At 39.8% G+C, this 24,879-nt stretch overlaps 1 protein-coding gene and 1 pseudogene across 2 annotated transcripts in view; both read left to right on the top strand.

Annotated features, from left to right (window-relative positions):
- LOC104419693 (D-2-hydroxyglutarate dehydrogenase, mitochondrial) overlaps positions 1-24,879 on the top strand; it is a 46,134-nt gene that overhangs the window by 9,895 nt on the left and 11,360 nt on the right. The gene's annotated exons all lie outside the window — the stretch shown is intronic.
- On the top strand, positions 2,130-13,159 carry LOC120286002 (annotated as a pseudogene).

The following is a 24,879-nucleotide window of genomic DNA, read 5'->3' on the forward strand; positions in this document are numbered from 1 at the left end:
TCTCTTGATAAATTCGACCTTTTGAAAGACCTTCGGCAGCTGGTACAAGACTAGTGGATTTAAGAAAAGTAAGAAAGCATCTATAAGTTTTAGAATTACTCATATTGAAGAATAAGAGAAAGAAAAAGAGGCTGAGCTTTTTCCAGTTTCTTCTTGAAAATGAATTTCTGCATATTTCGCAAGGCAAAAGAAGGAACTTCTGTTTTCAGAAAGCAATAAGATGTTAAGTGGTTTTCTAGAGCTAATGCCAACGTTCTACCGATATGATGTTTATAATGAATTACTGAATAGCTGCATATTCCTATAATCCTGCGTATAACTTTCTGACTAAAATGATTGTGAACTTTCACACTTTTCAGTTGACCGTCAGCAAAGCTTCCGGTTTTATGATGTTTCGCTTTTTTGATGTTAATGCCACAGTGAGGTACAGTTTGCAAGTACTACATTGGCATACTCTCAAATAAACTGAAAGGAGAATGCTACCTGTACTCATACGGTTTATTCACAGTATGCAAGTTTGTTTTGGACAATTACTAAAGGGCCGATGTCGACAATCGAGTTTCCACGAGCAATATCAAGTGAAAGTATCATTGCTCAACTAGAACGAGAAAAATATCAAGTAAATACGTCAACAGCCACTGTCGAAGGAATGTTCAAGAATTCCAATTGTTATAGTACTCGCGAGTCATTAGTAGAGAACCGATTCTGCTTCTGCTGAAGCACGAAATTCATGACATCCAGTTGGACTTCAAGCCGAAGATTCATCAACTTCTGCACTTCTGAAAACTGTACTATCCGAACCATTCGTTGCACACAAAAAGCTAAACACTTGGGGACACACTAAACCAGGATTTCACAGGGAAGCGCAATTACCGAGAACACCAGCAACCGAAAGCACGAATAATCTAGCTGGACACTCAAGTCAGACACCGATAGCTCTACGTTACATCTGGAGGCAAGCAAAAAGACGGTTCAGAGAAACTCACTCGGGCTGGATTCCGGAGACGGCGAGAGACGCTGCGGACTGCGGGGCCATGAAGTCCTTCAGGCTCGGGATCTCGGAGCTCCTCCGTTGCTGCCGCCGGAGAAGGAAGACCGAGACAGTCTTCTCGAGAAACCGATAGAGAAAGGAGCCCCCGGCGGCGGGCGCCGCGGCGGCGGCCAGAGGCGAATAGCTTGAGGCGCGCGTCGCCGGCGGCGACGTCGAGGGAGACGCCGAGCGCGAACCGGCAACAGCGCCTGGGATTTTGATGGAGGAGAGCGACGTCAGGGAAGACGCCATTGCAGTTGCAGAGAGAAAGAGAGACAGAGAGAGGGGATGGATAGGGATTGTGGCGGAGCCGCGGCGAGCTTGGAGATGAGCAAATTGGCAATAGGGGTAATAAAGTCAATTGGCGAACAATATTCTGTTTTTGCTAATGGAAAATGACACAAATGATGAATATATAATATAATTTATGAATTTTAATTTATTTAATATAATTTCTATTTTTGGAATATATTCAATGTAATTCTTGAGAATATACTCTTCCCATGAAAGTGTGTATGTTCAAAACAAAATTTTTAGCAAATGTAGGTATTCAATCTTCTTATGATGCCTTCGTCTTGTCGAGATAGGGTTCTAACGTCTAGTTAAATCTCATTATACATATGAGATTTTCTAGCTTTAGTTTTTGATGAAAGTGAGTGCGCGGCATTTCGTCGAATGATGTGCTAATCTTTAATATTTAATAGAAATTCAAAGAGAGATAGAGAGAATTGGTTTTGCATTGTTTAAACACACAAACACAAGGACAATATTAAATAGTTTCATCTAATCTCAAGACTAAATTAAATATGTACTAAAAATTTAAAGACTAAAATTACACTACACGTTGAGCTAAATTTCATGAATTATATTAAATAAATTAAAGTTTGAAAACCACATTATATATTAAATTATAGTTTGTGGATTCTTTAACTAATGTAAAATCGGCCTGTTTTTAAATTGGCATTAAGTTCCAAATAATTCCACATCCGTCTTTTTTCCCCTCTCTAGATTATCAAAATTAAAAATCGAGTACGAAATACCTGAAAATGAATTTTCTTCTCCCGTTTCGGGCAAAAATCGAAATAGAAAGGGCGTTGCGGTCATTTCGTTCCGCCATTTTCGGCTCTACCCGGACCGCAGGAGGATCTCCCCCATCGTCGACGACCGGAAAACTCGCGCTCTGCAATTCCCGACGAGGAAGCCCAGGCTGCGTGGGGAAGACGATGAAGATGGACAGGTGGAGAGCTTCGGCTCGCCGGATCCTCAAGCTCTCCTCGCGTCCCGATCGCGCTCCTCGATCTGCCCCCGATCGCGGCAATCCAGCTCGTTACGGTATCGTCGCTTCGAGCGAGCATCTATTGCGTTTTCCGTTGTTTCGAGCGTTGTTCTGTGTCCCGATGGCAAGCTTCTTGACCGAGATCGTCGCTTTGGAAGCTCGTTCGTCTCGAATGGGAATTATACGACCGGAGTATCGCGGCGCTGTTCGCTTCGGTTCTGTTGTTCTGGACATTGTTTTCGTAGATTTTGTCGTGGAGCAATTGCGTGCGTTCGTGCGTGGAGTCCGGTCCGAGGTTTACTGGGAGCATGATGGCGTTTGTGCTCCTATTTATCATCTGTGTCGCGAGACATGAGGTGTGCCGGCGACCGGCGACCGGCGACGGGCGGCGACTGGTCCACGGAAATAACGTGTTTTCTTAGCGTTCGAGTGTTTTCTGTCCAATACTCGATCATATGATGACATGGCGTCGATTGTTATGTTACTTCACGGATGGAGATTGGACGAGCTAATTTGAAGCAAGATAATACATTAGACAATCGTTGACTGTCTATGCACTGGAGTGTCAAGTTGTTCTTAAATTAGAATACTGATTAACTCCATAAATGCCTGAACTCGCTTGTGATTTGACCTTCGATTAGGTTAAATGGACGTTGTGGATCATAAACAAATTCTGATGACATTGTCCTGAATACAGGCTCACTGCATTGCTCCGGCAGATCTTGCAGGGGAACTCAATTTTATTTTGGACACCAGCAGCCTCTTTCTGTGCATTTACGAGAGAGAGAATTCGCTTCGGGAGCAAGCTTTATCCAAAGTAGATGGTTTGGTTCCATGGCCACAAAGATTCAGAGGAACCCCAAGTTTGCCACGATAAATTCAGATGACATAAGGTATTTTACGGACCTGTTGGGGGATAAAAATGTTATCCAGGATGAAGATGCTTTACTGGCTGCAAATATGGATTGGATGCGGAAGTACAAAGGTTCGAGTAAGCTTCTGCTTCTGCCTCGGAGCACTGAAGAGGTCCATTTCTTTCTTCTTCTTGATATATTTGGTTTTTCTCTCGATGATACAACATTCTGCATTCAACCTCTGAAATTTCAGTGCGATAGTAGATATCTTTGAAAGATTTTGTGAGCTGCATATTACCTTGTGCTTGGTTACATTGATTCATATGACTCAAGTCTCAAGTATGAGACAGTTGCTCTCTCTTCCTCTGAAGATTTTGTAAGTTGCATTTACCTTGTGCTTGGTTATATTGGTTCATAATCATATGACTCTCAAGTATCAAATATAAGACAGCTCTCTCTCTCTCTCTCTCTGGGTTCGTGCATGCGCGTCCGCGTGTCCCACTTGTTCACCTGCACACATGTAGGCACACTATAACAGTATTCAGTCTTGATAGATTTGCTGTACATTTGAACATGCACGATGTCGATTCTGCCTTGAATATTTCTCTTATTCAGTCTTCTGCTTTGTTCATGCTGTCATATAGTTCACTCATTGAATGCTTTTGAAAATTTTTTGTCCCAGGTTTCTCAAATTCTCAAATATTGTAACTCCAGATGCTTGGCTGTTGTTCCCCAGGGTGGGAACACTGGTCTTGTTGGTGGAAGTGTGCCCGTTTTTGATGAGGTACACCTATTATTGATATGATACTCTTTTTTTTTTTTTAAAATGGAATTCATTTCATGCATGCTTGTGCATGCACTCACCAGTCTCCTTTTGGTCTCTTTATCATATTTTAACTTACTGCCATCTAATTATGAATGCCTGTTCTGTTATGAACAGAGATTTTTCCTTAATCAGCAAGAAAAACCAGTTAGTCAAAATGGCAGATGGCACTAGGAAGAGAGGGCGCATGCTGAAGTTATTTGACACCATCACATCATTCTCACCTATTTTCTTCTTTTACCAAACGTCAGTTTTGTATATGAAAATGTCCTTCTTGTACCTAAAAGATAAACATTACGAACAAGATTTGTAATTTACAAAACTTGAAATTTTCCCACATCAAACCGCCTCATATTTCTTTCCTATCAAACTGTGAAAAGCATGTGAGAATCTTAGGGATTTCTTTTTCTCATTGCTTCACAAGTATCTCCATTCTGAATATCTGTTTATAGCTGAAGATATTGACTATTGAGACTTGAGAGGATATTAATGTTTTTCAGTAGTCCTAGAGAGTGGACAAATGTTTTAGAGTACAGGTGAAATGTTATTTTCTATTTTTATAATGTTACAACTTACCAAAGAAAATCTGTTTTAGAAGTTGCTAGGAACTTCTACTTGTGCTTTTGCATTGATGTGTTTTGACATGAATGACCGGATAGAAAACACCATATAACCAGATGGCCTTTGAGAGTGTGCTGACATAGAAATGTGGTGGTTCAATACCCTTACGAACTGACTTTTGAGGGTTCTTTTCAGTGATTGAATTTTACTTGATAGTATCTATGATCCTTAAAATTTTTATAAGTTGTTGGATGTAGGACAATTTACAGAGTTCTGTGACCAAAAAAAAAAAAAAAAAATCAAAATCACGCAATGCACAGTTGTTTACCAAACTGAAGTGTATAGTAGCCGAATCTCTATCAATGGGAGGAGTGTTTGAATTTGGGCTGTGAGAGAGAAATTCAGCTAGTGGAATCCAACTTGGATTCTGATTTTCTCAGAGATTTTGCAGAAAAATGGTTTCTGTTGCCTATTGTTGATCCTGAAGGTGAACCATTATTGACCCATGCCTCATCACGTGTTTGGCGAAAAAATTGGGCGATTGTCCTACAACTGCATTACTTATGGAGTTTTAAATATGGTAAATGTCTCAAAGTGAAGCTTGAGCACTAAAAGTGGACAACCTTGATTAGAAATCATAAGTGTCTTCAAAACTAAATTTATCAGCTTAATCTTTTTGAAAGTATGCCTTATGTAGTTTGATTGCCTGCAATCTGAATGGCTTTTGGTTATTTATTCCGCAGGTGATTGTGAACTTAGGTTCAATGAATAAAGTTTTATCTTTTGATGAGGTACGTTATACAGCATGATGGAATTGTCATTTTATGTTGATTCTTCTCCTTCAAATAACACATTATATTTTTGTCCAAGATCTGAATTCTCTCTATATGATTTTGAGACTTCATTATTGAATCTTTTTAGCATCAATCTTCTTAGTTCAAGGTTTTTCTCCTAAAATTACCCTATTAGGTGCATTTTTTTTTAACCTGATACTTCATCTTCTGCTTTGGGTTTTGAGAGCTATGTGAGCTCTGTTATTCAGCAGTTTGGCATGCTGAACTCATTGATAAGATGTTCATATTTGCTTCAAAATATTTAAAATTCTATATTATTGCTTTATAGGTCAGTGGTATACTGGTTTCTGAAGCAGGGTGCATACTGGAAAGCTTGGTGAATTTTCTAGACAGCAAAGGGTAAGTGCTATTAGCATTACTTTATTTCTGCAGAGTTCACAGAGGATTGTGCACCTCGGGGAATGAGTGGTTTTGTGAATGATGCCAATAACAGAAACGAAAGACAGATCATATATGGTTGCATAGATATAATTTCCTTGAAGGGAATGGCAGACTGTGTATGTGTGGACCGTGAACTCTGCTATTTTCCCCAAACCAAATAAGTGCTTAACGTATCTTCATATGCTTAAATATTTCTTCATGAAAGTCAATTTCCGATCATCCTGCTCCAGGTTGTAAATTAGGAATTCCCGGATATGAATTATTTTTTGAAACAAACATACAAAGTTTATGAAAGTGGCAGAGCTTCATCAACTTTGTCTTTAAGTACATCATGCTTCCATTCAGATTTATTATGCCACTGGACTTAGGTGCTAAGGGAAGCTGCCAAATTGGAGGAAATGTTTCGACAAATGCTGGTGGGCTGCGCCTTCTCCGATATGGCTCACTTCATGCTAATGTACTCGGTAAGTAGATCTTCAAAATGTATATTTTCTTTGAAAGAGAGTACTTAGTCTCTTCTTTTTCTGATTATCATCTCTTCCTTTCCCATATCTATGACGATGGCACTGGATGTGTAGTTACTTTCTCGAAGGTTTCAATTTACGTGGATTGCAATAGTTAAATCTGCATTCATATAAGTTCCAAAGCAAGTTTCTGCGAAGTTTTAGGATTGTGCAACTGGAGTCATAAATGTTTCCACTCTTTTTGTCGATTGTGTCCTAATCATTCTGTTTTGGTTAATTGAGTCCCAAACCTCTTGAAAGAGTTGCAATCAAGGCTTGATCTCATCATCAGTGTAATTTGGTCACCAGGGAAAGGACCCTTTTGGTTATCAGCTTTATATTCAATTAAGCATGATTTTTTACTATATTCAAGGGATAAAGCACAAGTTTTCTGAATCATAGAGTACGAACTTGATTACGGAATCAATTGAAAGAAAATTCAAATATTATAAATAGGGAGGAAAACCCAACTCGTTATTATGAATTTTCCTTGATTCGAATGACATTCTGGTTTTATTTTTCAATTGATTCGTAAATTCAATTTCTTTGCTCAATTATTGCTAAAAGCCATGTGTTTTTTTCCTTGATTATGGTTGAAATCATGATTGATTTTTGAACAAAAACAAACAGTTGCACATCCTTCAAAAGGTTCAGGACTCAATTGCCTATAGTAGAACGTTTGGGACTTAACCAACTAACTGCCAAAAGTTTAGGACTTCTATTGCTTTTATCCCTGAGCTCATTGCTGCAATATAGTGTCTGATTTTAACTTATTTGAAGACATTGCCAGGTTTTTGTTTGTTTCTGGACAATTAGTTTAGGTCTGTGTTGCAGGTCTTGAAGCAGTTTTAGCTAATGGAGATGTGCTTGACATGCTCGGTACTTTACGCAAAGACAACACTGGGTACGATGTGAAGCATTTGTTTATAGGTATATCAATACGATGGGCCATTTCAATTGATAAATTTATGGTACAACCCATATGATTAATAGGATAGTATGCTGCCAAACGATGATTCTATTTGATGTTGTAGGCAGTGAGGGGTCCCTGGGAATTGTTGAAGGTGTCAATTCTGACTCCTCCAAAGTTATCATCAGTTAATGTAGCTTTTCTTGCATGTACAGACTATTTAAGCTGCCAGGTACAATTAATTTCTTCTACAGATTGACTTACATATTCCAGAATGACAACATTTTGATCTAGACCTTAAGCTTATAATCTGGGCATACCATGTCCCATGGTCTTAACGCATCTTTTAATTGAGCACAAGTCAGTACCATTTTTTTATTATCATGTGCATCAGAAACTATTGTTGGAAGCGAGGAGGAAACTGGGAGAAGTTCTCTCCGCTTTTGAGTTTTGGATGAACAGGCAATGGATCTTGTAAGCTTTCTGCACTTTTAAGTATTACATCAGTTATTTTGTACATAAGTAACTTTTCTATCTTATCCTTTGAATTTTAATATATCGCCTGTCTTGGAATGGAGTTGTAAGTTGCAACAGGATCGAATGTGGCTGCTAGAGCTGCCATCATATGCCATTTATGTCTTACAGTGTTCTGCTCTTGCTTCCACTTTCCATAGTAAATAATTTCCACTTTTAGGTCATCCATTTTCCATTACGGTGCACTACATGTCACTGAGGTAATTTTCAGTAGTTTGTTCCACTGCTTGGTCTAGAAGATGCTAGGTTTATGACCATCTCTTCGTTTCCCGTTATAGATTGTGTGTTTCTTAACCTTCCTCTGTCCTTTTTCCCCCTTCTTGGCATGCTATTTTATGACTATGAAACACATGACTTGACTGTTATAGATGGACTAAGTCTAAATTAACATCATTTTGCTTGACAGTCTATTTATTACTGTTAAGCAAGTCTTGAAAGTAAAAGTAGATCCTTATGGTAATTTTAAGCCAAGTTATTTCACTGTTTGTGGCAGGCACTAAACCATTTAGAAGGAGTCCGGAATCCATTACCTGCACTGCACAAGTTTTATGTTCTGATAGAGACGACAGGCAGCGATGAACGTTCAGACAGGTAAATCTCTTCTTTTACTGCTCAAATTAAGGTGTTACATTTAAGTCCACATGAACCTCTAATGCACTATAACCTGCATCTACTGGAAAATTACACTCCTTGCCTTGGTCACTGCACAATTTTTATTTTTATGATTTATTGTAACTGGCCAGGATGGCAAGATTACCTTTGAATATTCTTCATTGTTAGTCTGAATTAACTGTAGAGCTGCGAAGGCTCCAATATGATTATCTTCAATGAGGAAAAAGTGAATCTAATCAATGGGGATTCCAAGCTAAAGACAAATTGAATCCTTGCTGATCTTATCAAAGCAGAGTATAGATATTCATTCCTGGATTTTAAAGTTGCAGGCAATCAGATTTCTCAAACTTAGGATGAAAGTTCATCACTTTGTTATTCTGCTGCTCAAGTTTAATTTCCTTTGAGATTAACACTACATCTAGAATGTAGTGCCTGACCTGCTTTATGCAAATCTTGGACTTGCAATAAAAATGGAAGCTCACTGTAAAGAGGCAACCACACCTTTTGCAATTTGGCCTTCTGCATTGCTGACCTTTTCTTGTCACCTAAGCATAAGAGATTGCAGTAGCATATGTGTGCTGGACATTTTCTGTTTGCAATTTGGTGGTAACTTGATAGTGCCATGCATAGTTTAGTTTTGCTATAGCGAAAGAAAAGGTTATGGTTCTTTTATCACCTTTCGTACATAATATTCAATTTGATAATTTCAGAGAAAAGCTTGAAGCTTTCCTTGTTCATTCCATGGAAGAAGGCTTGATTTCAGATGGTGTTGTTGCACAAGACATCCAGCAGGCATCATCAGTTTGGAATATTCGTGAGGTTTCCAGTTCTCTGTGATTTTTTAATTGTCAAGTTTCTGCTTACATATATTGGGAGTAGCAATAGCCATACTTATCACAATCCATCAATTCTGCAATTCATAGTTTACTTCGATCCGAGTAGAGTTAAGGCCTGTAAAATTTGGGTTTATCCGATGAATCCATATATATTGGAATCACACGCATGTCCATTGTATCATCAGCGAGTTTTACTAACGTGATATAAGTTTAATGAGTCTATCAATTCGCAATTTGTTAGTTTATGCATCGCATAATATAGTTTTTTTTTTTTTTTGGGGGTATAGTCCATGGCATATCTTATATATTTAATAATCTGACAGTAAGATGACTGAATTATTTATTTTTTAATCTGCTTATTGAACAAATGGTATGCAAACATTCTGTCTTTATCCTTAAATGTGATACTTATTAACATGTATGAAACATGACGTGTACTTGTGATACTACATAAGAAAACTAAATCGTTTCACTGAATCTTTCAATTTGATTTGGTTTGCTATTCATGAATTTAAGATGATTCACAGATTGTTTCTTGATCTTCAACTATGAGAAATAGGACTTTGGGCTATGTTATGTCATATATATACACTTAGATTTTCCCCTCTATGGGAGCTTTTACTTTCTGTCCTTCTCTTGTCAACTCTATGACAAGCGTTTCTTGTAGTCCCAGATGTTTGTTTGGTTGACCAATCGGCTCTTCTTTCCCTCTTTTGAATTGACAGCTCTCTTTCTTTTGTTTGCATCTGAAGCTGCAATATCCTGTATTTGAAAAATTGAAGGCTATGACTATAAAGGTGCATTGATTGCTGCTTGAATACAACAAACCCTGTCGGAATGCTGTCTTCTCAGTTGTTCTCCCTCTTTTGAAGATACATAAAAATATTCAACAATGGTGTGAGAAAAGCTTATATGGGTTGAAGCTTATTACAGGCTAAACACTGCCTCTCCTTTTGTAATTAAGATGAATTTCCAGGTTTCATGATCGATAATTTGTGTCAAGACTTGTTAAAAATAGAAATGAACTAAAAGTTCATGTAATTACCTCCCATAAAAAGTCAGCTACAGTGGATATAATTATGAGTGCAAGAAGATGATTGTTTTTGCTTGCAACTGATTTTGCATGCTTAGGTTGCCACTTTTCTGTGGTGCATCGCAGGGTATACCAGAAGCATTGATGAAAGCAGGGGCTGTCTACAAATATGATTTGTCAATACCTGTTGAAAAGATTTATGATATTGTGGAGGAAATGCGAAATAAACTTGGTGAGAGAACTTATTGCTGTTACTTATTCAATCCTTCAATGCCATGATATTCTTTTTCCAGGTCTATAATATTGACGTGGGATGAAAACAGTGATTTCGTTATGTAATGTGAACCATGGGGTTGCGGTATCTTAGCAGGTGTTCTGTTGGCTAAAAGATACTACTTTTTGAAATCCTTAAGAATCCTAAGCTGGTGCATTGTCTAACTTCATCTCCATCATACATCGTAACATGTTACTGGAATTCCTTGTGTGCATTAAATGTTTAGGAGGTCATGGACTATGAACCTGAAGGTGAACTTCAAAGAGTGAAAACAAGCTACATGTGTAAATCGTCATAAGATGTTTATAGCCATCAGTTTTGAGATTGACACTCCCACTGTGATGGATGATTAATAACATAGGATTTGAATTGCTTCTTCCATGAATGTAACCGGCATTTTGTCACTTGTCATAGTCTTCCAAGGATGCCGGAGCATGAATAATTAGCCAATAATTAACTTTCTATTGGTTTTCGAATTTCTAGGTCACTCGGCCAGGGTCGTGGGATATGGGCACCTCGGAGATGGAAACTTGCATCTCAATATTTCATGTCCTCAATATGATGATGCTGTAATCTCCTTTGTCTTTCTTTAGAAAGCTTCTATGCATTTGAATACAATCTCATAAGAAGAGGTGCGTTGCAGGTATTAGCACAGATTGAACCTTTTGTCTACGAATGGACTTCTAAGCATCGTGGAAGTATTAGTGCGGAGCACGGCTTGGGACTGATGAAAGCTGATAAGATTTTCTACAGCAAGTCACCTGCAGCTGTAAGTTGAGCTTTGTGCAGTGGTACTGGTACATAAATTGTAGGGGTTTATTACTTGGAATTGCACTCTTAGGTATTTGTGACATTCCATAGTAGTTGATATTTCGACGATTGCAAATCAAAGCAGCTGGGTTAGATAGTTAAGATCAGGTAAAACTCAGAAGCTTCTTTGCAGCATATTAGGGCAAAGAGAAAAAAATGGTCATCCTTTGTTGGACATGGTCTACCATTTAAGAAACGGGAGATCTAGTTGAGAATCTAAGGTTCATCCAGAGCTTAACTTATATGCAGATGATATCAACTGTACTGTGGCATGGGCAATACTTGTATATGGCACTAGAACTCTATCTAACACAAAGTGGATGCGGCAAAGACTAGTGATAGAAAATGGCCCAGAGCTGGAAGCTTGGGATGTTTATAACTTCCCTTGAAACTTAGTTGCTTGGAGGCATTGCGTTTTGCATAGTTTAAGGTCTGCCTAAAAATGGTTTTCTGATTTATTGCTCGTGTTTAGCCACCATTTTCTGCCCCAGAAGTTTAAGCTGTCTAGAAACGGTCTAATGTGAATCCAGCATATTTGTTAAAGTTCACTCTCTTGTGTAAGTGAGACGTGTGAGGCGCGGCCATAACTAGAGACTAGGCCACAATAATGGAAAACTAACATGGTAAGGACGAGTGTCAGGTGTTGGACCTTGACTTGTGCCCGAACTGTGTTGAACAACCATTATCCCCCAACATTTAGGTTGTCTGGAGTCATGCCCATAATGTTTATACTTCATTTTTCCTAGCAGTTCATAACATTCTCATAACATGATCCATTCATTATCTATATTAGATAGACACTTCTATTGGTAGCAATATATATGTTATTTCACTCATTTCTATAGCTGAAAGATCTTCTAGCCTATTAGGCAATCTAAAAATTCATGAGAAAGAATGCTCTTTAGATGTCGCAAGGGTAGAAGTGAACAACTCTGCTCGGCTGCCCAGGCCTGCGAGATAAATGGGTGCGCTTGGGCAAAGACCATACATGATAAAGCCCGGCCCACACATCTTTGGCCGGGCCCTGGCAAAAATTCCCTTATGATCACCTCTAGTCGAGGGTGGATACTTCTTGTATCTAGTTGTGCAAGTTGGTGAATAATACTCTTGCCTTTATAGGTGCAATTGATGGCTTCTGTCAAGAACTTGCTGGACCCCAATCACATACTTAACCCGTACAAAGTTCTTCCCCAGTCTCTAAGCTCTCCGTGATGAGGTTGGAAGTCCTATACAATAAAAGCTTTGTGTGCTTCTCAGTTCTTAATTCCAGCTTTTAGTTGTAACTAAGACGTTGTTACAGCAACTACAGGAACTAATCGAGCATAATCTTATGGTGAAGAGTAATGCTATTGTGGGAAAATGGAGCAGTTCTCCCTGTAGATATCAATCAGAACATTGGCTCTCATCTTTGGGAGATGTAATACAGCATCTTATCTCTGCAATATAAATGCTGTATGCAATAATAAGGTCACGTTCGTTGCCGTGACAGGATAATCTTGTAAAATCTTATTGGCGGAACGTTGTACTGCTACTTCTGACAATGTCTGACATCTTTCTCTGTAAGGTAAAGAGAGATGTCGGCTGATTTAAAGATCTTAATTTGAAGGCTACCAGCTATGGCTTCGTCGATTGGACTATTTTCTTTGCACCGGCTGGTTTCCAACACGAACATTTTCCCTAACTTCCTGTTAAATTCAGCGCGGGATAAACAAAGGAGGTTGCTGGTTGCTGTTGCTGTTTTTTTGGAAGATATGTACTGGTTGCTGTTGCTGCAAACATTCTTAAGCAAAGGAGAAGATTCTCTGCTTGTAGCTACAGCTATTTGTCAGGTTTTGTGTGCAAGTCACAACTATGCATCACACAATATGGAAAAAATTAGGGTTGATATGACAAATAAACTTCAAAATGCACTGGGGTGCATTTGTGATAAATTTATTTTAAATTAATTTTTTTTATTACAAAAAACTCCAAATTATTACATTTTTGATAAATTTATCTCAAATTCGTTTTTTGACCACAAAAAAATTCAAATTGATATATTTGTAAAAATTTATCTCCCTTAATTTTCTTTAAATTGAATTAATATCACGAAAAATCACAAATTTTGAGAAAATAAATTAATGAAGGAAAACATTTCCTATCAACAAAGAAAACTCTTTCAAAAGTGGAGAAAACTCTTTCAGAAAGGGAAAACATTTTCCACTACCCTTTCTTTCCCCACTCATTTTAATAATTTTTATTTTATTTTATTTTTTAATTATGATTTATTATTTTTCCTTTTTCTTCTTCTTCGTTAGTTGCCCGCCATGATGAAGGCTGGTGATCGACCATTGGCAAGCTCAAGCTTGCCGGATCAACAACGCTCAAGCGTCACTAGAAGGTGGTGAGGCTCGGGCCTTCTTGAGTGTAGGTAAAGGGTTGTGAGGCTCGAGCCTCGATGCTCGGGCAATGCTAGAAGGCAGTGAGGCTTGGGCCCCCTATAACAAGCATCGCTAGAGGGTAGCGAGGCCTGAGCCCACGCCCTATGGCAAAGCTAGGAAAAAAGGAATAAAAAATAACCAAAAAAAGAAAAAGAAAAAGAAAGAAATAAATAAAATAAAAATAACAAAATTTTAAATTTGAACTTTTAAAAAATAAAAAAACACAAAATATTAATATAAATAAAAAGGATTAAAATGAGTGCATGAAGGAAAATCGAATAAGATATTAAACGGTGGAAATCATTTTTCATTTATTTTCAAGTTTTAGGCGAATACTAGAGAATTTTATCATTTTCCTAAAAGATGGCTTTCTGAAAAACATTTTCCAGACACATTATATTTTTGGCAAAATGAAAAGAGTCTAAATATTCTTCCGAATTAGAGGGAGAGATGCAAGTTTGCTGACTCACCCAATGTTAAATTTCCTTAGCATATGTTCCTACCTATTTAGTAGGTCTCTAGCAATATTTAGGCGGCGACTCTTGATTGTCTTTTCTCTCGATTTGGAATGCATTTGGAAATCTCTCTGAGCTCGGGGATAAATGAGTGTTCTTCGAACCTCAATTACTCAAATCTCAGGGGGCTCGTGGACTGAAAATGGATAAGCCGTAGCACTATCATGGACTCTTCTTCTTATTCTTCTGCGGAGCAAATGAATAATCCATTTTTATTTTTTATTTGGTTTTTGTACCCTCTGGGAGCTATGGTTACTTGGTTAGGTGCTTCTATGCATGAAAGCAACTACCAATTCAAAGTGCGTCCAAAAAGTGGGGAAAAGCTGCCAATGAAATCAACTCGACCAACTGCGACATCGGCCCATCTGCAGTTCAATTCACAGAGGAGGAAATCAAGGAGCTGATCATGTGGATAGGTTACTCTGGTTGTTTCTTTCTTTCCTTGAATTGCCTTCAATTTCTGCCTTAATTCTTAAGAAATGCAAACTTAACTGTATAATGCTGGAAAAAGAGTTGCCATAAGTCTCAAATTAGGTCACCGATTCATATTGAGAAAATATTAGGTATAGTTGGCGTAGCGACCTTAGTAATGCACTAATCCATTTTGCAAGCGACATGTGTCACATGTGGACCTACTTTTAAGAAAAGCTTCAAATCTATTCTCTTTCTTTCCTTTCTCCTTTTTTTTTCTCTTATTTTTTTTTCCTTTCCCTTAGGCCTATGGCTAGCGGCTGGCACAAGTCAAAGCAGGTGAGGAGGTCTTGGCCCTTGCCCGTGGCTGGTAAGGATTGCTTTTGTCCAATTCGGAGAGGGTTCAACCCTCGTGGCCAAGGCTAGGGTCACTCTCGCTAGATTTGGCGAGGTTTTGGGAGGTGATGGACGTTTGGATCTGGCAAGGTTCCGACGACAGATGCGGGACAACAGTTGCGGGGGTGGCCGACAACATGTGATGAGCATCAACGTTGCTCATGAGCCATTCGTCCATGGCTGGATGGAAAAGATGGGTATCTGAGGATCAATAGAATGCCCGAACGATGTCGGTGACGGCCATAGATGAGCGGTGGCATACTTGTGAGCGGTTCATCCATGGCTGGCCACTGCAATCGAGCATCGTCCATGGTCCCATAAGGCAAAAAGCAAAGGATGAAAGAATCAGAAAAGAAAGAGAAACCAAGGAGAGAGAGGGACTTGAAACTGTTCTTAAACGTGGGCTCGCTAGCGACACGTGTCGATCGCGAATGAACTAATGCCAACATAACTGCTGCACTTCACAACATTGTACCATCCGAACATCCCTTAACACATAAAAAAATCAGACCCTTGGAGACACACGACCAGGGTTTTACGCAGCTGGGAGCATTTGCCTAGAACACCGGCAATCGGAAACACGAACAGTCTAGCTATACACTCCAGTCAGACACTGTAAACTGCATCCGTATCTACGAATGAGCATCTGGGGGCAAGCAAAAAGTCGGTCCAGTGGAACTCACTGGGGCTGGATTCCGGAGGCGGCGAGAGGCCCTGCGGAGTGCGCGACCATGAAGTCCTTCGGGCTCGGGATCTTGAAGCTCTTGCTGCTGCTGGAGAAGGAAGGCCAAGACAGTTTGTCAGAGAAACCGAGAGAAAAAAGAAGCCCCGGGCGGTCGCAGAGACAAGCAGCGGCCCAGAGGCGAATAGCGCGACACACGTGTCGATGCCGGAGCGTGAACCGGCAACGGCGGGTGGGGGATTTTGATGGAGGAGAGCGACGTCAGGGAAGACGACAGTGCAGTTGCAGTTAGAGAGATTTGATGCCTGCGGTGAGCTATTGTAGGGGTAATAAAGTCAATTGACGAACAATATTCTCTTTGTCAAAAGGATAATGACACAAATTATTTTTGAATTTTAGTTTAATATATAATGTGATTCATGAATTTTTAATTTACGGATGTTTAATGTGGTTCATAAATATTTAATTTGTTTAATATGTTCTCTGATTTTTTTTGGGTATTGAGTACAATATAATCTTTGAATTAATCTTTTCATTAATTGAAGGTCAGAATTTAGTGATTAAATTGACATGTACAAAAAGTTCAAAAATCACATTAAACAAATTAAGAGTTTAGACATCATATTATATGGTAAGTCAAAGTTCAAAGATTATTTGTGTCATTTTATATTTGCCAAACTAACGTAACATTAGCTCTCTTGAAATTGGTATCAAATTCCAAATAATCAAATTTCTGTTTTCGTTATTTCTTTCTCTAGATTATCAAAATCAAGAAATTGAGAATGAGTACCTAAAAATGAAATTTTCTTTTCTCCTATTTCAGGCAAAAATAAAAATAAAAAGGGCGTTGCGGTCATTTCATCCTGCCATTTGGCTCTTCTTGGACCATAGGAGGATCTCCGGAGAAAAAATTAAGTACTGCCGGGATGCTGGCATGTGAAAATTCCAACTCATTCATTGGGCAACATGTGTTGCTCAGCAAAGAGCGACTTTCTCTCTCAACTCTCTCTCCTTTTTGCTCTCCCCCTCGCTTCGTGTTGCTCTTTCTCCGACTCATGACGGAGCTCGCCGTCCGACGAACCAAGCTGCCGCTGTCGCCGCTTCCACATCTGCCTCGTCTATTGCCTCTGCCGTTCACGGAAATCACACCAAACGACATCATGTGTTCTCTTCGTCTCTCTTCGACTCACTTTGTCTCACCCTCTCCGGCTCCGCCTTCTAAACATTGCATACTTTTTGTTTTATTGCGATTCAAGGTTTTTCCCCCTCTCTATTCTCACCTTCGCCACCCAATGAAGCACGCCACCGCGTCTGATGTCTTTGCCATTCGATGAAACCACGCTGAAAGATGCCGTGTTATCTTCGTCTCTCTCGACTCGCTCTATCTCTCCCTTTACGTTGCCGCCCGACGAATCATACTGCCTTTGCTAGGTACTGATTCTAAGTCAGGTAGTTCCTCTTACACTTGTGCTCAAGGGTAGATGTTGTGTTTGCTATTAGAACTTAGCAGCTTAAGAATGAAGGCTTCAATCGAATAAGATCCAAGTTGATTGTTGCAGTTTCTATTCCTAGTGCACGAATAATTTGTTGGTGGGCGAGTTATTGGTTGATGATTAAAGCCACGCTCGTTTTTGCCTATAGAAGTTCTATAGAAGTCCGTCAAAGTTTATCATTCTAGACATTTAAAACTTACTACCAGGAAAATCTCCACGTTAAGGGTTTTGGCATGGTTAGCTACAAATGAGACTCGGTTAATTTTAGAGTTATTACTTCCATCCTTAGTTAAGGCACGAATGGCCAGCAATTTCATTAACAATGGTGTATGCAGAAGTACCGTGTCTTCGTGCAGCTTTTAATCTACCTATCAGCATTGACAGGACTTGCCACTATAAGATGAACAATGCGTCTTTGTTAAATAGCAGTGCGGGTTAGTTTTATGATATACTCCATTGTGTTGCTCTTTTGTGTCCTCTCCACGATGGAAAGTATGTCATTCTTTGTATCTACAATCAACATTTTATTATGACTTCAATTTTAGAGCAATTGTACCCGTAAAACTCAACATGATTTTCCATGCTTAACATTCCATTTGTCATTTTAAATATTAGTTTGTTTTTATAATAGACGTCAGCATGAATGCTCAACGCTAGGATGAATCCTAATTATTATTTTTTTTGGTAAGGTAAGATTAGTATTGACTTTTAACCAAAAAGAACTTTACAGCAAAGTGATCTCGGCACCAACAAAACTTGCACTCTTGGTGACAAACAAGTCATGAAGAGTGGAAGGGTGCTGAAAGTAAAAGGGGAAGGGGGGAAACCAAAATGGCGGCAACTTTCAAACAAGATTTGCTAAGAAAGATCCGACACCTTGAAGAGAAAATAGAGGGATCGAGTTCCCAACTTCTTTGAATCTTCCTGTTCCTTGGCATGTCAGCCACATTGCTGAACATATAATGGGTGCCTTTGGTTGGATTTTTGCGAAAAGCCATTGGGAAAATGCAAAAGCCTTTAGGTTGAAAGGACTTTTCAAAATGCAAATTGTGTTTGTTAAATTACAATCTAAAAGTCCATTGTGAAGTACATTTGAGCAAACTAGTATTTAGAGAGATTATATTTACAAAGGACTTTTGCAATAAAAAAAATTATCAAAAGAAAAATAAAAAAAATTGACCAATAAGGGCAGACAGCTGCTAGCGATCGAAATCTGTCGCCGGCGGCCGACATCTCACTCAGGTAACCTCACAGACAATTGGGGAGGGTTGCCTAGGGTTAAGTGACCCCTGAAGACCACCGGCAAGGCGGCAAGGTCCTCTCGCGACCCTGCTGCCCTAGATTGGGTTGCGGCAAGGTTGACATTCCAAACCTCGCCACGACCCAGATAGGGTGGCGGTTGCGCCACTCCCCGGCGATGGTCGCCTGGGCCACCGCGACCATGCTAAGCTGTCGGCGGCCGATCACAGCTTCGAGTAACACGTCGGCCAACCTCAATAGAGAAGAAGATGAACAGTCTTATAACAAGGGCAAAACCAAAAAAATCAAGAGTAAGTGAGGATAATTTTGGAAAAAAATAAAAAATGAACACCTCTTGTATGCCGAGAAAGTTGAAAGCCCAAGGCACCCTCATGGCCTTGGGCTTTCAGCCTTGAGAAGGCCAACTTTGGCCTAATGGGAATTTCAAAGTTGTTCCCAAACACCCAATACTTAGCCTAAAGATCCTTGGAAGCCCAAAGATCCATTGCAAAGCCAAATCCAAACGCACCCAATAGCCTTGTTCTTCACAACTTTGACGAGATGCTTTTGCAGGGCAGGCATAAACATAACTTGGCTCTTGAATAGGATGTTGTTCCTCGTCTTCCAAATTAAATGACAAAGGGCCCCAAAGGCAAATTGGGCAATACAATGTGCGAATTCATTGCTGGGGAGCAATTTGATGGCCCATTGTAAATTTTCCATCCACGACCTATTTTGCCAAGAGAGGTTGCATCTTGCAGCCCAAAACATAGTAAGATCAGTAGTAACACAGTAGCCAAAAAACAGATGATCAATAGAATCTGGCCTTAAATTACAAAAAGCACAAACACCACCAGCAATCCTACCATAGGAAAGTAAGAGAACCTGAGTAGGTAACCGGTTTCTGGTGATGAGCTAGACTAGGGGAGATAGTTTTGTTCCATACAAAGGAGGACCACGGGACCGAGCTTTTCTTTGGACAAATGGCTTCCCAAGCAGAAGCAACTGAGAAGGACCCTGAGTAGTGTTCCAGCCAACAAAAATCGATCTGGGTGTTGCATGAGTACGGGGAGAGTATGCATCCACGAATCCAGGGTGGCCTTGGTGGCTTGGCCTTGCAAGGAAAAAAGATATGCAACTGTAGCCTGCCCGGATAAAGTCGAATGATAGATGTCAGCATCTGTGAAGAAACTGTTTAGGGATCCTCGAGGGTGCCAAGGATCAAATCAAAGGGACACCGAGCGACCATCGCCCACTCGCCAATTAAAAAACTTATGGAATTCCCTTCTAAGATCAATAATTTTCTTCCAAGCCCAGGAACAAAAGATTGGCCTTTTAACAACCCAAAAGTGATATGATGCTTACAAACTTTCCAAATGCTATTGAATAGTTGTTTTAGGATAATGAATGTAGTCAAATATGCTTTGGAGATTTATGTAATATCAAAATACAATATTTACAAATATTATTCGAATTGTCTAGACTTATTTCTTGGAGAGTATTAATTTTTTAATAGAAACATTTCGTAGTCGTACTTGTATTTGCACTTGCATTTTCATCTTAATAATCGACAAGAAATAAAATTATTATACCGTAGGTATATGATGCCTTCATTCAGTGTGAAGAATGATTATGACTACTTGTGGAAGGGGGAGAGAGCAGAACAACTTGTATTGTGCTTTAATGACTTTAAGATGGGGCTTTTATATCATGTACAACTCTTATTAAGTAAATTCGATTTGTGATTATATCTGGTTCATGCTTGTCTTCTTATATTTCACTTCAATTTTACTTAAATGTGAAGCTAGTTCTAGATTAATTGGCAATATTGCTCAGTATGCTTGCAATCTAGTGTTTGTCTCTGAAGCATGAAATGCAATGAAACAATTGTTTTACTGATCCATCATGTTGTTTCCGTGCTGTGAAACAAACTTTTAAGGAGTGGATGTAAATGCGCTAGTGTAAACTAAATGCCAATTTTTTCTCTTGGCAGTGAAATTGTGATCTAGATAAGATGGATTCAAGTAAAGTAGAGCACTGGCTCAGTGCATTTTTCTTCTTCAAGTTTTGCTGATCTCAAGATATGCTGGATGTCTTGCCAGACTAAATTAACCGATGTAGCAACGGAACGACTATTGAAAATAGCACACTTCAGTATCAGAAAATGAATCCAAATGTGAAGGTAACAAAAACTTTAAAACTCCAAGCTAAGCACCACTTACTAATTGCACTTTAAAGGCACGTTGGAGTAATAAACCCAGGAAGGGGGATAATGATATCAACAAGAGAGATGAGTAGGCTCCCTTGCAAATTCCCCATAGACATCCAAGTGCCAAGCTCGAAGGATGATGCCCTAAACTTGTGATGTGAAATTTGAAATCCTTCGGTCAATGCTTCAAGTGACAAACCCGTCTCTATCAAATAACGCGGTATCTCGTGGAAGGATTAGTAGGTACACGTTTGCGATTTCCTAATGGTAACCATTCACAAAGTGTTCCATTTTGAACATTTCCCACTTGCATACAAATTGTCTTTGAGCATGAGAAATGTACGACGGTAAAAGTAATCCAGCAGGCTTGAAGAATTGCGGTCTAGAGACATTATTTCCAATTGTTGGCATTGATAAGTGTAAAGTGAAAATAATAAAGTTGTGGAATTTTCAGTATATTGTATTGAACCATACATGAGCCTATTTATAAACTTCACAGAATGACTATCTATAGTAACATAATATTACAATAAATCAGAATAACAAGATTATGATATGAGAGATACTCAGAATCTAATGGATATTGCAATCAAATAGATACTCAGAATAATATTTGGAAGCGGACTCATATAGATATCAAAATATATTTCTAACATCCCCTCAAACTCAAAGTGACATGGAGGAAGTCAACTGGAGTTTGGAGAAGAGATTGTGAAAACATCTTGGTGGATGTGCCTTCAAAAATACATTGGCAATTACATTAACTGATGAAGTGGAGACAAGATGAACGGTGCCTTGATGCACGTAAGAATGTACAAAATGACAATCTATCTCGATATTCTTGGTGCATTCATGAAAACATCATTATGTTCTATTTGGATATCACTCCGATTGTCACAATAAAGTATTGTCCCACCGTTATGATGGACACCCATTTCCTCTAATAACCATCGTAACCATAATAATTATGCTATTGTATAAGCAAAAACATGATATCGTGCTTTTGTACTAGATCGAGCAACAACAATTTGTTTCTTACTAAGCCATAAGATTAGTGAGTTACCTAGAAATAAGGGTGGCAAACGGGTGGGTCGAGTTGGGTATGGGTCGGGTCGAAAATGGGTCAACCCATATTGGACTCATTTCACCCGTTTTGACCCATATTCTTGTAGTGTAAATCTAATAACCCATACCCGACCCATACCAAACCCGACCCGTATTGCTAAAACCTACTTATTGTTAAAATATTTTATGTAATACAAATTTAATAGAAATTTTTATAATTCATTTAAAAATGTTTTTTTAAAAATCGAATTTTTAATTTTTAAATAATTTTTATAATTTTTATTTTTAAAATATCATTTTTAATTTAATATTATTATTTTTTTCTTCTTCTTGCCGCCGGCCACGACGACGGCCGACCGGCGAGCAGCCATGGTGAGCTCGAGCTCGCCAATTGTTGGCGAGGCTAAGCCTCATCGAATCCGGCGAGACTTGAGCTCGTCGGCTCGAGCGAGGCTTGATCTCGCTGATTTGACAAGGCCGAGGCTCGCTCAACACCGGGCGAGCTTGAGCCTCGCTAGTTGTTGGCGAGGCTTAGTTGTCGGCGACCTTCGAGGGAGCGGCGGAGGCGAGCCTCAGAGGTGGGCGGCAAAGGGGACTCAGAGGTGAGCTATGGCAGCGAGTGGCAGAGGCGGCTTGGAGGCGAGCGGCGGAGGGCTGTCGAAGGGTTGAAGAAGGTGAAGTTCATGTTTTTTAGGTTTTAAAAATGGGTTGAAAATGGGTCAGAATGTATGACCCATTTTCGACCCATATAAAACTGAACTTAAAATGGGTCAAATGTGGGTTATGGCCCATTACAACTTCATAACTCACATTCGACCCATTTGTGAAAAATGTGGGTGCAAATTGGTCATTTGCCACCTCTACCTAGAAAGAAGCAATAGCTAGTGGTGGAGTGACGATCAAGAGGGTCTTCAACCCAATTAACATTAGGGTAAGCCTTCAACTCCAAGGTAGATTAAGTAGAGAAGTGAAGACTATGAAATAAGGTGCCTTTACCATAGAGAAGAATGCGAAGAACTATAGTAGAATGAGTGGTTTGTAATATAGTCATGAACTAACAATGTCAACGACATAGGCTATCGTCATAGTGAGGTATATAAGATTGCCAACTAGCTATCGATATAGAGTAGGATTCGGAAGAGGAGTCCCATCTTTATTGTTAATTTTGACATTACTCTCAATGGGAGCTATAGCAATCTTGTTATCAATGAGTCTTGCTCGAGAAAGAAGATTAGTGGTATATCGGTTAGATTGGCAGGCAAACCGGTCTAGTCAATGCCAATCAATGAGGCCAACGATGGTTAAGAGTGGTCAATGGTCAACTCTTGTCAAAAGATGACGTGGTAGATGATGTGGCAACAGACAGAATCAAAGAACTATGAATCGGGAGTACCTTGAGTGACCGATGGAGTGGAAGTGCTAGGGACAATGGAGCGAGAATTACTAGATTCTCAAAGAATAGAATGAAATCTGATAGAGTAACGGATGAGTCTTTGGCGGAACCCTCCATGATAGCAGCAGTGGATTGACGTGCAGGTTGAGATGGACCTCTGTATGGGGATTGGTTGTTTTGTCCTTGTAGGTTGCTTGGACTGCCATCGATAACAATTAAATGCAAGATGACCATATCGATGACAATTATTGCAATATTGTTTGCGTATGGAGGAAGAACTAGGAGTTGCAAGTACCGTGTCTATAGGTGAGGATTAGAGGTGTTAAATGGGTTGCACAACCCATTTAAAGACCCATTTATGGTTAAATGGGTCATTAATGGGTCAAGCTTTCTTTCATAAAGCATCCATAATGAGTTTTAATGAGTTAAGACTAAGATATATGGGTTTTAAATGGGTTAAAAAGTTGACCCATTTATCAACCCATTAAAAATAAACCTACTTATTTTCACTCAAAACCCCACCATCTCTCTCCTCTCTTTGACTTTACAATTTTTTTTTATAAAAACCGAAATTATAATTATAATTATTTTTATTTTATTTTATTTTTTATTTTTTCTTTCCTTTTTTTTTCTTTCTTCTTCCTCCGTGCCGCCGGCAAGACGGGGCGATGGTCGGGCGACCGGGGGAGCCTCGAGCTCGCCGCGGCGAGCGGCGTCGGGCAAGCTCGAGCTCACCGGATCTCGTGAGGCGGAGGCTCGAGCCTCGCCGATCCGGCGAGACTCGAACCCGCCGCGGCGTCGGGCGAGGGGTGAGCTCGAGCTCGCCGACGCCGGCGAGCCTCGAGCTCGCTGAGATCCGGCGAGGCGGAGGCCTCGCCGACGTCCGGTGAGGCTCGAGCCTCGCAGATCCGGCGAGGGCGAGCTCGAGCACGCCGACGTTGGCGAGCCTCGAGCTCGCCGGATTTGGAGCCTCGCCGATCTAGCAAGACTCGAGCTCGCCGGCGTCGGGCGAGCTCGAGCTCGCTGATCCGGCGAGACTCGAGCTCTGCGTCGGGCGAGCTCGAGCTCGCCGATCCGGCGAGACTCGAGCTCGCGGCGTCGGGCGAGACTCGAGCTCGCCGGCGTCGGGCGAGACTCGAGCTCGCCGGCATCGGGAGAGCTCGAGCTCGCTGATCCGGGCGAGCCTTGAGCTCGCCGGCGTCGGTGAGCCGGGCGAGCTCGAGGCTCGCTGTGGGCCGGCTGTTGGTGCGGTTGTCGTGGCCGGCGGGCGACCGAAGAAGAAGAAGAAAAAGAAAAAGAAAAAAGAAATATTATATTATATTATATTCTTAAAAATAAAAATAAAAATTATTTAAAAATTATTTTTAAAAAATAAAAAATAAAAATTAATTTTTAAAAAACAAAAAATAATTAAAATTGATTTTTTTTAAAATAATTATTTTAAAAATTATAAAAATTATCTATTAAATTTATGTTGTATAAAACCATTTTAGCAATATCATTTTAAAAATATATATATAAACTTTTTTAGGTTTCGTTAAATGGGTCGGGTATGGATCGGGTAATGGGTATGGGTCAAAATTTTTGCATTGTAATAAATGGGTCATAACGGGTTAAATGGGTCGATTTGGGTCGGACCATTTATGACCCGACCCAAACCCGACCCGACCCACCCGTTTAACGGGTCTTGTGAGGATATAAAGTGTTGCATTGTCAAGGTAGCAAGTCTAGTCTCTTTAGTCAACAACTCTGAGACAACTGGCTC

Source organism: Eucalyptus grandis, chromosome 9, assembly GCF_016545825.1.
Source record: "Eucalyptus grandis isolate ANBG69807.140 chromosome 9, ASM1654582v1, whole genome shotgun sequence".
Taxonomy (NCBI): domain Eukaryota; kingdom Viridiplantae; phylum Streptophyta; class Magnoliopsida; order Myrtales; family Myrtaceae; genus Eucalyptus; species Eucalyptus grandis.